Source organism: Acomys minous (genome assembly GCF_964271855.1).
Source record: "Acomys minous genome assembly, chromosome: 1".
In the NCBI taxonomy this organism is placed as follows: Eukaryota; Metazoa; Chordata; class Mammalia; order Rodentia; family Muridae; genus Acomys; species Acomys minous.
This window is the reverse complement of record NC_140483.1, coordinates 90,600,507-90,615,111: the sequence shown is the minus strand read 5'-3', so window position 1 is coordinate 90,615,111 and position 14,605 is coordinate 90,600,507. Positions and strand designations below refer to the sequence as shown.

General features: G+C 37.2%; 1 protein-coding gene across 10 annotated transcripts in view; it reads left to right on the top strand.

Annotated features, from left to right (window-relative positions):
• LINGO2 (leucine rich repeat and Ig domain containing 2) overlaps positions 1 to 14,605 on the top strand; it is a 1,231,101-nt gene that overhangs the window by 695,830 nt on the left and 520,666 nt on the right. For 9 of the 10 annotated variants that reach the window (XM_084795135.1, XM_084795139.1, XM_084795140.1 and 6 more), the window contains one exon: positions 3,559 to 3,641. The exons of the other annotated variant lie outside the window; for it this stretch is intronic. The gene's annotated coding sequence lies outside the window, so the exon portion shown is untranslated. The remainder of the gene's footprint in view (positions 1 to 3,558; positions 3,642 to 14,605) is intronic. 10 annotated transcript variants of the gene reach the window in all.

Sequence of the window (14,605 nt, the reverse complement as noted above, 5' to 3'; positions counted from 1 at the left end):
CTGTTTGTAGTGTCTGTCTACAGCTCACACCGCCTCTCCGGGGGACACGGCCATGAGGAAGAGTGCCCTTGGCTCTTCCAGACAGGGTTTCACCGTGTAGCCTTGGCTGCCCTAAACTCACTTTGTAGACCAGGCTGGCCGTGAACTCACAGCGATCCCCTGCCTCTCTTTACTAAGATTTTATTTTGTTTTTGTTTGTTTGTTTATGTTTTGTTTTTTGTTTTCTTGAGACAGGGTTTGTCTGTGTAGTCTTGGCTGTCCTAAACTCACTTTGTAGACCAGGCTGGCCTCGAACTCATAGCGATCCACCTGTTTCTGCCTTTCTTGAGTGCAGGGATTATAGGTGTGTGCCATAGCACCCGCCTGTTAGAAGTCTTTCACTTCCTTCTTTCTCTGCCTACTTTTGTGAAAGAGAAATAATTTTAACATTATGTCCCATTAGTCCCCACAAACTAGAATAATGTTTAATTTATATTAAGATGTTCCATTTGTGCTAGAGTTTTAGAGATGTTATCCCGAGTATCTTTCCAATGAGAATATGACAAATTGATGTATATCTAAAAGAAGATGACCAGAATAGTGAAAGTTCTGCAAACTCATCAGGCAAGAAATGTGGCTATCATTGTGTGTGTGTGTGTTCAAGATGTGATGGTGTTGAGGCTAAAAGATGCTGGGTATCCTGGTATGGCCGTGCCAGCCTCAGTGGTTGGAGAACTGCCATCTATATATTGAGTACTTATAGAAAACAATTCTTGGACCAAAGTATGCTCCTTTGATCAACAGTCAGAGCTGTTCATTCAGCTCAGCTGGGGTGAAGAGAGTTGTACTGCAAACCATCAAAATCCTCATGGTGAATAGCAGACAGAAGGGGTGATCTACATCGTTTACGACGTGATGGTTGTATGATTATCCCTGTCACTACACAATTCTGCAAGAGATGGCAGTCAAAATTCAATGAGCAATCCTCACTGGACACATTCAGGTGGAGAATATTTAGGAAAGACTAGGCTACTAGAACCCACTGCTTATGCCAAGGCTGCTAGTTAAATTCCCAGGTTACAAATAGAACTGTGTCTATTGTCCTGAGGTTCCTCTCCTCCTTCCCTGTCTCCTTACCAGACTCTGAAGCTTTTTCCTACAGCAGTGATAAAGTTTCTCTAGGAAGCCTGTCTGTACTGATTTATGTGAAAAAAAATAGAATGTATTTAAAATAACCCTTTATCCTACTATTGTTTTAGGTTAACAGCGTATATTCAGGGCGGCTTCCATAATACAAACATAATTTAATGAGGTACAGCCATGAAAGTGCTAGAAAATGAACCAAAGTATAACTTATACCAGAGGTTTTCAAGTAAAAATAAAGCCATGTTTTGTTGCCTTTGAAATAATGTCATAGCCAGCCAACATATATAGTATAAATATTCTTTCACTTCTCACTTTGATTACAAGAGAAAATACATATTACATCGGGGTTTTTGTGTGTGTCGTGAATCTTACTCAAGTTACAGTTTGATCTTTTATCTTTTTCCTCCTTTCACTAAAGCAGCAGTCAAAGCTCATATTTAGGCTTAATACAGATTTCATTGAGCACACTAGTTCCATGATGGAGCTCACTTTATTAGACTCTACACTCAATACAAAGCTTTGATTGCAAAGGGTCACACTGCATCTTTCTAGCTGTCACACCAATATCTTCCTGAGTGCCATCTGCAATGTCTCAGGCTCTTTATTTATACTGAAACTTATTTAGTTTGATACAAGCTATTTTCAAAGTGCCTGCAGTACACAAAAACACACTTTATCACTAGGCAGTCCATTGCTGCAAAGATAGCACTACCAGCAAGATTTTCCTTGGCTGTGGAGATCTAGACAAATGATGATAATACCTATGAAGGAAAGCAATCTTAATTCTCATAAAACCTATAAGAAATGACAAGAATATGTATCAAAGACGGTTGAATGCATTGAGCTTAGGCGTTGTTAGAAACCAGAGCTCAGTTCCCCGTTTCTTTTATCCCACAACCATGGGAATAGGCTAAGATGAAATAAAGATCTAATCTGATAAAATTAGTGGAGGGGCTCATGTATGAAAAAACGAGACCATGCTGCTGTTAGTGAAGGTGAGTGGCTTAGGAAACTACACCAGTTCCATAGGCGGGAGCTTCAGTGAGTCAGACGTCGGTTGAGCAGTGCCCTTCCTTCAGAAGTCTACCAGCTGTCAATCAAAGGGCACATTACTTAAGGTCACGGCAACCTGAAAGAAGAGGTTGGATAGTAGAAGAAAGAAAGAAAGGTACATTTTAAGGAAATTGACAGAAAGCAAGGAAACATTTGAGAAAGAGGCTAGGGAGAAAAGAAACTGGACTCCAAGGAGTCAGAAGCAGGTCCAGCACTTCTGTAAGACGTTATTCCAAGGCCATGAAAACTCTTCAGTCCTTCCTCAGAGGAAGGATTTTATTGGTTTACACTTGGAACACACACGTGTACCTATGTACAGCTTATATTGTTCCCTTGCTTCTAATATAACATTTTCTCAATTTTGTTTTATTCTTTCATATGCACCATGAATGGTCTGAGTGGTTTCACATCTTCTGCTCCTAGAAAGAATAAACTTTTCAGAACAATAGAATCTCAAACATAACTAAAGCTAAGGTGCTCTGCTATAGGGCACCTGGATGCTTCAAATAGCTTCAGATAATATTTGAATTTGCAGGGAAAGATATGAAATGATAGGTTTGTCTCTGGAGTAATGAAAACAAGATGAATCATACTAGCCTATTGGTTAGATTGTATGCTTCCTGTGCTGTTCAAATTTCTTGATTACATATTGAATCCAAGTGCAACCAATTTTAACATATAATAATGATAATAGAAATTATCTGCAGATACTAATTAAGCTCACATGAAATAACATTACATAACCTGTTAAAATAGACAATAGTAATTCAGTGTGGCAAGGGAAGTCCTGCTTATGAAGTAACTCAACATTTCCCCCAAATCTCATTTTATAAACACATGTGAATAACATGATTCAATAGTTAGCATGTGCTTTGGGAGTGGTGCAACAGTATACGTAGGGAGAAATTGGTGATGGTGAATATGGTACAACAAGAAACCTTTCACAGGGCCTTTAATCTCAGCACTAGGAAGGCAGAGGCAGGCTGAGTTCTGAGCTGGCACCTAGCATGATGTACCTATCTTTCAGGAGATCCATGGCTAAATAGTAAGACCCCTGTCTCCAAAAACCCAAATATTTAATTTAAAAAAGATTCACATAAACAGTAGCTCAGGATGGCCTTGCATTTGAGGTGCGGCTGCCTTATTTTTCTAAGTAATAAAGAACATGAACATATTCCTTGGTGATAGAGATAAGTAAGAATCCAAGTTCTTGAACGATGGCAACACAGTGCCTTCAAAATGGAAAACACCAACCCCATAAAGGGACTTAACCACCATTGTTGTTTTAAATGTTTATAAAACCAGAGAAAGGCAAGTGAATTCCAACTGTTGAAGCACCCTGTCATTTTCTCCCCCTGTCCCTTTTTGTGCTTTCTGCAGCGTAGTAATATAATTCCAAAGAGAGGCTTTCAGAGGAGGAGCACAGGTGGCCGCCAGCAGTATGAGGAGCCCAGTTCACATTGGTAAGTGGACAGATGTGACTTTGCACTTTCTTCCTACATGCCATGAGTTTTGTTGGAACCGGTTTTTGTTTGTGTTTTAATGCAAAAGGCCCCATGGTTGATTTATTTTAGAAATGACAAATGCTTCTAAAATGTAGTCTGTGAATTTTTTGTGATTTTGATCAGTCTCTTCACCAAAATTCTTCCTTCCTGTTTCCCCCAGCTCTTAGCAACTTATTCTTCATTCCAGTTCTATTATTTTAGTCCTTATAAATCTTGCATATGACTAGGCTCCTGGATCATTTTGTTTCCTTTTCCTCAGTAAATAAAGTTCTGTCTCTCCACCAAAAAAGGACAAGTTTAATATGGGCAAAGTAAAAAAAAACAAAAAAACAAAACAAAAAAAACCAACCAAACAAACAAAAACACCTGTTAGAAACCAATAGGGATTTAAAGCAGCAGTGTGACTGCATGAAAAAAATTTGCATTTATCGAAATTTAGTTTCTTCATTTTATAGCAGAGATTATGCTAATCTGGTTAGATTTCTTAATAATTAATCAAGAAAGTATGTGTCATTCTAGTACTTTCCTCTGCATGCGAAAGACCTTAAAGAGAGCAGGCTAGCTTATATTGAGTATTTTCCACATTCCAAGTAATGCATCCAAGCTACTTTACTGCATTGTTTACTACTTCTTTAACCCTCACTATACACAGGGAGGTTGTAGGTAGAATGACCCTTGAATTAGCAGATGAAGAAACTGCACTGTCAACATGCCACTGGATAGCCTTGGAATCCCCTTATTCTCTGAGAACTTTCTGATCCATTTCTTGCTGGTGGCAGTTTCTCTCTTAAATTGATTTATAAAGCCAACACTTTGGAACAGTTAAGAAGATACATTAAGCTTTTAGCTGAGATACCACGCTATTTTCCGAAGGATAATTACTTAGAATATGATGCTTCTGTATTCATATGCAGTCCTCCAACTTACAAATGGCTTATAGGCATGTAAATTCATCTAGTATTCACACACTGATAAGAAGATGGGAAGGAAGATCCATTCTTTCAGTCTTTAGAGCTAGGGAAACTTTGGGACTAACAGGTCAACTGGCTCACTGGATATCTTATTGCTCTGAGCTTTTCAGACTTTCTGTAGTTCAGGGTCAGCATATTTTTTCCATTGCAGGCTGAATGTTTTTGAAAGATTAAAAAAAAATTGCAAGAGAGGTAAGATGATTTGAAAGCAGGAGGTACAACATTCATTTTTAATTCTCATCACAGTGATCCCACAAATACAAAATAACTGCATTACATTTTTATAAATGTGTTTAACTCTTTTTTTCAAAGTCAACATTCTTTGTGGCATAGACCGCAAAGTACAGACAGACACCAGACTGTGACCACAGAGCAAAGCGTTCAGCACTGAGAGAGGACCACCAGGGAAGTCTAACTGTGAGATGTACCTTTGAGCTCCTAGCTCAGGTCTTTTCCTGTTATACGAGACAAGCCTCAACACACAGCAAGGGCCAAGAGCCATGCGTTAAAGGAGCTAGTTAGTCATGTGGGCTTTCCAGGAGGTGATCCGGTATGATGCACCCCCAAAACTGCTTCCAGCTCTGACAACCCTGTCAATTGTGCACTGCCACATCTCTCTAAAATCTGGCATTAGAGACAGGCTTGCTGGTGCATGCCTTTATCCCAGCACTCAGGGAGTCAGTGGCAGATGGATCACTGTGACTCTAAGCCAGCTTGGTCTGTCTACAAAGCAAGTACAGGACAGCCAAGGCTAGATTAAAACCTTTAGTCTTTGTCAACCTTTGTCACTCTGAACTCACTATGAACTTATGTAATGGATACATAGATAAGAGATGTTTAGTTTTAAAACATGTAACCTGTTGTATTTTAGAATTCATCTGTTCTTGTGATTGATTGTGCTTTTTGACTATGAGGTAATTCCCCTTTCTCACAAGTAAAAGTGTGGTGACCAACAATAAACGGTATTGAAACTGGGAAGCTAAACTTCAGTTGAAGTTAAGATGCCTAACTTCATCCACCTTATATTTTGAGTGTGTGTGTGTGTGTGTGTGTGTGTGTGTGTGTGTGTGTGTGTGTGGCTTACTTTCTATCTCTGTCTTATTCTTATTTTCCTGTAGATTCTCAAATAAATTATCAGACTCAGGGCTTAACCACCAGCCTTCTAGGGCTAACAGGGCTAAGCCTACGTTAGCTTTTACTGGAGATCTCCACAAAGAGGCCTACCTACAGATCAAAGAGCCTCCTTTTACGACCCACTTGCAGTTTCTAGCTAGAAGCTGCTTTTACAGCCTCAGCTATAGGAAAATTGTGGTCAGTTTACATTTTCCTCCTTGGATGTGCAGTACAGCCAGTCTCTAGAGAAATCACCCTGGGCTCCCTTTCCTCTTTCTTCTTTCGATCCTGTAGTTGCCTGAGCCATCAGCTCTGGCAACCCAAGAGATGAAGTGAATTGGAAGGAAATTTGCATCTATCCCCAGAGACCTGACCCTGGACCTTCCCAGATCAGTAGCTGACCAATAAAAAGCAAGAATTCTGATTTTTCCTCTATGGAGGGAGAAAGAATATTGAAATTCAGGTTGTTAAAATGAAGCTGGTGTAAGGAAAGTGACAAGGACATCAGTCTTGGAAAGAGAGGCTTAAGCCAGTTGATAGGAAGCTAAAGGTTGTCGATGTTCATAGGAATGACTCCTAAGCTTCTACTTATGACATCAACACTTCTAAAATTTGAGATATGGTTGGATTGCGCAAGTAGTTTTTTTTTCATATTTTTTAATCCTTAAAGAAAAATTTAGGTTGTATTCTGAAGACTGGACCTTGTCAGTTACGAATCACCACAGACTTGTGTACCATTTTAAGAGGCAAGAGTGGTCCTTGGCCTCTCTGTAATGAAAATTATTCCAGTTTCCCCACGACACTGAAGAGGCCTGAAAATAAATGTTACTTGTTCATTTAACAGCCTCCCAAATAAAATTGAAGCACTTTTGTGTCAAAGTGAAATACACATTGAACCAACAATGACAGTTTACGTTACTGGATGAGTTTTGTGGCTTTCTCAGTTCGACTGAAATTGATCTAAGAATTCACATGTACTCTTTTATTAATAACTGTTTTAGTATTGTGTCTAAGTATTACCACGCATATGTTCATAAATAGCTTTTGGTTATGAGTAAACATGAGAGGAAGATTTGGCTTTTCTTTTAAATGATGTTTATTGAATCTGTTCTCCCATTGTTTAAGATGTCAGGACGTTACATTTTGTTTTGTTTTTAAGTTTTACATGCTTAATACTCCTTGATTATCATTAAAGTGACTAGACTTAGGCTGGAGTTATGCTTCAGTGGACCTTTACATGCACACAAACACACACACCTGTACACACTTATCACATAATACAAAAATCTATATAAACACACACATACACACACATCACACACATACACATACATACACCATACACACACATCACACACATAACCACATGTACACACACATCACATACATATGCAAATCCATACACACACAGATAGGCTAAGAGAAAGATGAAAATTAATGATAACATTCATCCATCATCAGAGAGGCCAGTTTTTATGCATAGAAAGAGACCTTGGAAAGACACATCTCTAAATCAGTGTCTTCATCAAATCCCTCCTCTCAGAGTTCAGGGAATCCTGTGGAAGAGGAAGCAGAAAGATAGTAAGACTCAGGAGGGGTAGAGTGAACAATGACTTCTAAATAAAGCAGGACTGGCACACACATGATCTCACAGAGACTGCTGCAGCACGCCCAGGACATGCAGAGGGCTGCCCCAGATGGGTTCCCAGCTCTGAGAAGGAAAATAGACACAAGCTCCCATCCCTAAGCCAGAAGCTTTCTCCAAGAAGGTTTTATTGGGTATACAAACAGGTTCTATGGCCCCCAGTTGATAGCCAACCAAAACATACTCAATCTTATTTCTGGAGGGTTTTTGTCTAATAATGCCTTGTCACAGTGTTTGTTTTTAACATTGCAGGTTCTTTGCATATATATTATGATTTCTGGTTTTGTGTTTTTTATGAGATTTCTATGTGTAAAATGGATGGCTTTGCATTTATAAATGTTTCTTGTATGTTTTTTTTTAAAACTTGGTTTGATTTCTTGTTTTTGTTTGCTTGATTGTTTTGTCCTATCCTGCTTTATTTGAACATATTTTATTTTGGAGTGTGTGTGTGTGTGTGTGTGTGTGTGTGTGTGTGTGTGTGTGTGTGTGTTTGTGTTTAGATGCTTGTTTTCTAACCAGAAAAGAGAGAAAGAGTAAAGTTCTGGAGAGGAGGGAAAGTAGGAAAGAAGAGAAAGGAATGAAATTTTAATCCGAATATATTGTATAAAAATTATTCCCAATGAAAAATATAAAATAAAACTCATAACAACATTCAAAACTATGACATTTATCTATTACCAGCTTCTGAGAAGACTCTGCATTGTGAAATTAAGATTCTCAATTAAATAGACTCTACCTAAGGCCTTAAATGAGTAAAGGAAGGATTTATCCTAATGTATGGTGTCCTGGGAAGGACAGACATAGTCCAAGTAGGCACTGGAAATGAGGCAGAACTTGTTTGTGCATGTGTGTGTAATACTCTGTTGTGTCAAAGTGAGAGGACAGTACAGCCAGGGAAGGAGAGGCTGCACAAGCGTACTTGCTCAGTGCTTTATTTGAGCAGGCATGTGAACATCTGAACTGTTCCTCTCAAGTCTTCCTTAATATGGCCTGAAGTTATTGATGCCAATGTACTCTTTGGTTATAAATTATAGACTCTTCCTGCTAAAGTTCAGTTTATCAGTTATCAGCAATACATTGAAAGTTGATCTTATCTACCATCTACTGAAAAATGGCTAGGAATTTGTAGAATCTCAGGTCTGGGGAGAAAAAAAAACAATAGCAAGAATATATCAGTGAAACTTGTCTAGACCTACATAAGGGCATGAGAGAGAGAGATGAACTCTTGAGAGGACAAGCCTTTCTAGGACAATGAGTTAATAAAGAAGCAGAAAACGGCACATTAGGAAGTTGTTTACTATTCTGTACTCATTGGATGACTCACAAATTAAAGCTTGGAAACTGAAGAACATGAGCTATAAAGAACTGAAAGGAAATGTCTCTGCCTTTGGAGACAACAAAGGGTAGAATCATCTTTGTGGCAAGAAAGTTTGAGTAGTCCTCAGCTTCCTTAGAACCACAGGAGCAAGGACAGATGATGAGAGGCAAGACTGATCAAGACTCAAAAAGAAATCAAAAACAGTAGGAATTGTTATTTTAAAATAGACATTAAAAAAAAAGCAAACAAACAAAAGCAGCTAAATTTTTTTCCCCAAAATATAACTGGAAAACATATTTAGTATTCTAGAAGTTACCTACTGTGATCTCCGGATTTTGTGTCGGGGATGATGATCTTAGATGCTCTTGCTTGTTACTCTATTAGAAAGCTTGGAGACCGAAAATAAGAAGGAAATAAACTTATTTACATCTTGGGCCAGAATTGGAGGCAGAGAACTCATGAACTTTTCTCAGCCTTGCCCATAATTGTGTTAGCAATTTATATTTAAAGCGATAAAAGCAAAACTCCCTCTATTTCTTACAAATTTTACCTCCTCTTTCATATGGTTCCCTGGGCTCTTAGGGGAGGAATTTGATGGAGACAGCACATTTAAAGCTATGCCCTCCAAAGTCTTTTTCCTTCTCTGTGGATTTTAAGTTGTGGGTCTCTATATTTGCTCTCATCCACTACAGGAGGAAGCTTCTCTGATGATGGCTGAATAAGTCACTGATCTATGAGTATAACAGAATATCATTAAGAAACATTTGATCACTACTTTTTCTCTTTTAGACCAGTTGTACCGTTTTGTTGTTGTTGTTGTTGTTGTTGCTGTTACTGTTTTGTTTTTTCTGGACCATAAAACATACTTTTCCCTCCAAAAGTGGGGTAGCGGGGATTAGAGTGTGCCTTATGGTTCACTTGTTGTTTTTACTGTTTTTCTTGTTTTACTGCTTTAAAAACTGGGTGCATCATATGATCCAAAAAATACAGTATTTGGTTTTACCCTAGGTTTCTATGAGTTTCTTTCTGGTTCTTGCTTATCCAAGTAGTGTCAGATATGACTTCCATCTTGTAGAAAAGGGATTAAGTAAAACCAAACGGTGGTTGGTTACTACCACAGGCTATGTGGTGTCATTACCCTAGCATATTATACAGGCAAGGACAAGATTGCATATTACAGAGTTTTGGCTAGCTTGGTGCTTATGTTTTTCTTTTGGTAGCCTTCAGAGTACCTTCCCATACAAAAGACACTAGACTGTAGGTGTTCAATGAGTTATGTGAGTGACGTCTTCAGCTATGGGATCTTGCTGTCAGTTTATAGTTAGTAACCTATCATATTGGCAAGAATCCTTGGAGATTTCCAAGGGTCCTCTTTGGCCAACAAATTAGATGGAAGCTAATTCATCAGAAGCTTCATTCGGTGGCATGATGTGGCCAGTGGTGATTTGGTCTCTTCAAGTATTTGGAGAGCACATTGAGATTAGCTTATTTATTTTAGGACGGTTCCACTGTACTAAGTTTCCATATCACCCCCTAATGCCCCTCAATCCTAGTTGTCTCTCTCTGCATTCTTCTCCTCAAACCCATTTCCTCTCTTGCTCCACTCATGATCCTCCCATTCTTGTTGCCCAAGGTTAGTTTTCCACTATGTCTATAAAAGTATAATACCACTCAGACTAGGAAAACAATCTTGACCAAAAATTTTTTAAATGACTCCAACAGGAGTCTCAGTCTTCTTAAAGCAACCCATTTCCTAAGATTAAGTTTTGACTTTTTCAGCCTGCTTTTACATTTATAGAAATATAATAATAATAATAATAATAATAATAATAATAATAATAATAATAGTTTTACTTACATAGCATGTGGTTTTTGTTCTCAATATTATATATGCTACATTCACATGTGTAACACTAATTTAATTTTCAACGTATTTCATCATGAAAAGTTCATAGATCCTAAATATTTTATGTGTGTTTTCTGGAGCTTATGGGAAAATCATAGCTATACAACTTGTTTCTTGTGGTTTGAAAGTATACTTTTAATAATAAGCATTTTTCTTAGACTCTTTCATACAACATATTTTTATTATACTCACTGCACTCTCCTTCCCCCAACTTTTCTTAACTTCAGCTACCTCTTCACTACTCTTTTCCATTTTGATAGAATAGACCATCTCACAGCAAACATTCTGGGGCTATGGCTCTTCCAATCTTTCTGGCCCTTTTCCTGTGATGCTCCCTGAGCCTTAGGTGTAGAGGTTGTGATAGAAATGTATTAAATGGATACAGGCACCCCACTGCCATTTGTTCTCTACGTTTTGATAACTTGTAGCTTTTTTGTAATGATCTCTGCCTACTGAAAAAAAGATTTTCTGTGAGAGAGTCACACTTTTTTGTGGGGATAAAATAAGTATTAGAATGCAGTTGAAATTAGCTTGGTTCAATAACGTTGCCAAAGAAAGTTTATTGTCAGTGGATACTGTTGTTTCTCCAAATGGAAGGATTTAGAGAAAGGGACATTGAGAATTATGGCGGCAGCTATCCGTCCCTTGGAGCTCCACCAACTCTGGAGTTCTTTCTCACTTTCACCTAATCAATCTTAATAGGGGCTGGAGAGATGGATCAATGGATAGCAGTATAAGCTGTTCCTCCAGAGAACGTAGATTTGATTCTCAACACACACCTGGCACTCACAACCATCTGTGAACCCTGGTCCAGGGAACCTATGACCTTTTTTGGCCTCCACACACATTGCATACACATGGTACACAGACATACATGCAGACATAACATTCATAACACAAGAAGTAAAAGGTTAAAATATAAAAATAAATAAATTTTAATAAATCTACATTCACTGTGCACTGAAAAACAAAGTATGGTGGCTTTACTAACACATAATGAATACACACACACATTCTAAAGGGACTTAAATTATAACTTGACATCAATTACATAAAAATTGAGGTCTTTAAATAAATACATGCATGGCAGTTCCTTCAACTTAAAACGCAACATTTTTCATTTATCCAACTTCTAATTTTTTTCCACTAGCTAATTGATGCTTAGCAATCTATCAATATTTTCTTGTCTCACTGGGTACCAACCAATCTCATGGCAGTGGAATCACGGCTGAATAGTGATGATTGGGGTCTGCAGAAGGAGAATGATTGCACACTCCCTTTCTGTGTTGGGAAAATAATTATTTGTCCAGTCAAATGAAACTAGAACGGCAAATGGGCAACGGGCATGAGAATGATGAGGGGGTGCATGAGTTTAACAGAGAGCTAGGTCTTACTCGTGCAGCAAGTATCCATCTCTTTCCTCGACATTTCTCTGGTGGCTGCGTGGATGCTTCATTTGTTTCCAGTGTCATTAATTTCCACAGCATTAGAGCTTAACTGCCATGCTGTTGAGGAAATTCTGGAATGCATAAATTGATGTTTTGCAGCTGTATGGTATGCTTTTATTAGAACCATAATATTTGGAATTAGCTTAATGCATCTTATATAGCAGGTATCATTTTTCTTAGTTTTTAAAAAAATATATGGTTCGAAAGTGTTAAGGATATTGCTATTTTATGCAAGTATCATCTCCGTATATCTTCAGATATTTCCTGTTTATGAGTTTATCTCTAGATATGTATGAAAATTTTATGCATTCATCATTCTCACTAAGTTTAAGCTTTGATATAAACATCTTAATGTAATGTAAATCATTTTATGCAGATATAATTAGTTTAATACATTTTTCTTTTAATCTTATGAAAAATAAAAAGTGGAATGCAAAACCAATAATAATAATAATAATAATGTTATTTGTTTGCCTATGCACCTATGCATTTGTATCTTTATATGACTACAAGTTATTGTCCAAAATATTTTTACTTCAGTTTGAAAAGATTCTCATATCCTTTTCTTGCAATGACATCAAAGTGCCAATAAACTTTCTAAGTTTGTTTGGGAGTGTCTTCATTTTGCTTTTGTTTTTAGAAAATTATGGGAAATATGGGATTCTAGGTGGGCAATTTATGTTTTCTTTTGCTTTTAGTATGTTAAATGTACAACTGTGACACCAAAGGCAGTGTGATTTCTATTTAGATTTCTTGTTAGAAATTTGCTGATAGTCTCCCTGAGAATCCCTTGGCCAGTTGTTCTCTGACTTTGGTTTTTGAAATGTTTCACTGTCTTATTTGAACTTTGTTGACATTCATAGATCATGAATCTTTCTCAACACTAAAATTTTGCAATCCATATTTTTCATGTTATCTTTCTCTCCCATCTTTCTTTTCCTCTAGAGTATCTGTATAGAATAACTTGATCATGTCTCATACGTCCCATGGGCTCCATCGTGTTCACCCTCTTTTATGTTGTATTCAATTCAGTGATTTGTCTTCTGCTTCTTTAAAACTATTGTTCAATACCTCTAATGCAAATTTCAACTTAGGCATTGAATTTTGTGGTCCCTGGATGTGCGTGTGTGTGTGTGTGTGTGTGTGTGTGTGTGTGTGTGTGTGTGTGTGTTTTCAGACAGGGGACTAGGAAAGTAGATACCTATTTCCAACTATAAAGCATTGCAGCATTGCACATAGTAGAGACTGGAAAAGAGGTTTAAAAAAACAAAACAAAAAACCTACAGAATTACTTAACAGATTGTGTGGCTTCTTTTAAGTATTTGTTTGTTTCTGTAAATATTGCTCCAAAAGAGATCATATTGTTTTAATTTAGTTAATTGTTTCTCTTTTTTAAAAAATTATTTATTATTATGTATACAGTGCTCTGCCTGCATGTACACCTGCAGGCCAGAAGAGGGCATCAGATCACATTATAAGTGGTTGTGAGCCACCATGTGGTTGCTGGGAATTGAACTCAGAACCTCTGGAAGAGCAGACAGTCCTCTTAACCACTGAGCCATCTCTTCAGCCCCCTAGTTAATTGTTTCTTAATTGTTTTGTTTTATGTTATTTATTTTGTCATGAAAAATGGGGGCCCAAGTTCCTTATTCATCTAGCTTGTTGATTTAAAAAATTTTTCATTCTATTCATTTTGCATAAATTAAAATAATATTTGTAAAACCTTTTGGTACACGGTTTCATCACTTTCAGGAGAATTCTAGTGACAAGAAGTATAAACTTTAATCATAGGAAATGGAGAAATCATAAATCTATTAACTCAGTGTAATTCCCACTACATTGGCTTCTACTCTCATACAGATTTAATACAATGAACTTTTAAGTAAACAGGCTGAACTTTAAGCAGTTGGTCAAATTTATACATTTGTTTTTGTATCTTAGAGTTTAGCTAGATTAAGATTAATATTCATTAAGCAGTTATTGCAGTCAATTTGACCAAACTCTATTTGTGATTAAATACAATGTATATATTATAGAGGTAATTTAATTATTTTATGTATGTAATTTGTCATATTATTAAAAAGAAACAATTAGAACTTAACTGCCATGCTGTTAAGGAAATTCAAGTAACAAATTCAGAAACAAATGTTCTTTCAGCCTTAAGTGGTAAGCTATTAAGTACTTTTCAAACTGAATTCTACAACTTGAAATAAAATGTTAGTGATAAGCAAAATATAATAAGAGATGTGGAAGCTGGGCAGTGGTGGTGTATACCTTTATTCCCAGCACTTGGGAGGTAGAGGCAGTAGGATCTCTGTGAGTTCAAGGCCAGCCTGGTCTACAAAAAGAGTCCAGGACAGCCAAGGCTACACAGAGAAACCCTGTTTTGGAAAAAGAAACAAAACAAAACAGAGAGGTGGGGAGTGAAATAAAGAAGCATTACTAGAGAGATCAGAAACCCAAAGAGTGAGAGAAAACACTGTTGTTTTATTAAATGTTCAGAGATGAAATTGACGTATAT